Source organism: Lolium rigidum, chromosome 3 (assembly GCF_022539505.1).
Source record: "Lolium rigidum isolate FL_2022 chromosome 3, APGP_CSIRO_Lrig_0.1, whole genome shotgun sequence".
Taxonomy (NCBI): domain Eukaryota; kingdom Viridiplantae; phylum Streptophyta; class Magnoliopsida; order Poales; family Poaceae; genus Lolium; species Lolium rigidum.
In genome coordinates, this window is record NC_061510.1 from 67,837,930 (window position 1) to 67,839,737 (window position 1,808).

Below are 1,808 nucleotides of genomic sequence, written 5' to 3' on the forward strand. Positions count from 1 at the left end.
CCAACCGACTCGGGCCATTGGGCCAAACCCAACAAGCCATTTGGTCCAATATTTTTCCTTTTCTTCTTTATTTCCTTTTCTATAAGATTTTATCATTTACAAATTAATTAGATAACAACAAACAAATAAAAGTGGGTAACATAAAATTACCTCTATAATAATATATAACAAATAATTTAGAAACTAAAGAAACAATAATTTGGAGTTTCCTCTAAATTTGAAAAAGAGTAATGTTAAATCTTAAACAATTAAAACCTAAAAAAAAAACTACGCATATAATTTCTTGTTTCTATTCTTCACATAAAGAAAATATTACTTTGCATGGAAATGCCATGTAAAACAACAAATAATTGTTGATGATTGTGTTTAACCATATGACAATCCTAACTAATTATTATTTCAAATATTAATTCAAAACCCTAAACCCTAATAGTATTATCATATTTTTATTAAGCCTTTTGGCATAATATAATGTTAAATCTATTATCATTTTATTTCAAAGTAATTAATCACTTTAACTCCGTTACCAATTATTGTTTTAGGCATTATATCACTAATAGGAAAACTTAGTTCCATTATGAAATCACAACTCCATAATTTCATGAGAATCATAAACCCTAAGTCCTATTTAAAACCCTAACTCTATTAGCTTATGTGAACCCTAATTTACTTCTAAACCTAAACCCTAGCTTGGAACATGAGATCATGATACTTTCCTTTTCAAACATAAAACCATAATAGCAACTAAATAATTGCCATGATCACATAAAATGTAAGAACCTTAACACTAGTTAATTGCTATGCTATGCTCTCATCTAAATAAAACTTGTTGATCTAGTAGGATCAACCAAGTGCAAAACCCTAGTTCCTATTCCCAAAACCACCATCCTTAACTATCCATGATTAGCATCACAACATTGTGATGAATCCTAATAGTAACCATGATTGATGAGTACCTTACATTCCATACTCCACTAAACCCTACTAGTGTGAGATATTTATGAACCATCCTATTTAGGAACCAAACATTCTTTACTTAGTGAATGCAAAGGTAAACCTTAGGCAACCACAACCTTAATTGTAATACTTCTTATTACTTAAGAAGTATGTTCTTCAAAAGTTATTCTTTTGAAGAAAATAAGGAATCACCATCAATTCTGCCTAATAGGACCTATAGCCAATAACCAGCTATCACCAGCAAGGTATACCAACCTTGATAACAATTAATTATAATAAATTGCTCAAGATGCTTAGGCTCAACTCAAACCCACAAGCTCTAGCCATTGATGAAACCAAAATGGTTGGGATCCATCTAATATTTACCCCAGAAACTAGTTGCAACTATAACAAACTACAGTAAACCACAAACCCAATGGTCATACATGTTCTTTATTAAAGAACATGTTCTTCAAAAGTTATTCTTTTGAAGAATATAACAAGCAATCATTAATCATGCACTATAGGACTTAAAATTGACAACTGCTCTTTACTTATTATACAACTATTATCCCTTGGTGTGTATGATTGTTACTATGCATTTTACCACCTGCTTATGACTCTAAAACAAACAACCCTGAATAAGAACCTGGTTTGTGAATCACTCTAAAAGTGCAACACACCCTGAACCAATCATTATAACTCATTGATCCTAAATCATCGGGGTTAGGTCACGCTTAGAGTGATTGCATCTCATACTTATGCATTATTGCATCCTTGCCAATCTTTTAAACATCGTCCTTACCGGACGATGATGCTATTTCAGAATTTGGAGTTATTACGTATCGAAGACCTTGCCCGCATAATCTTGC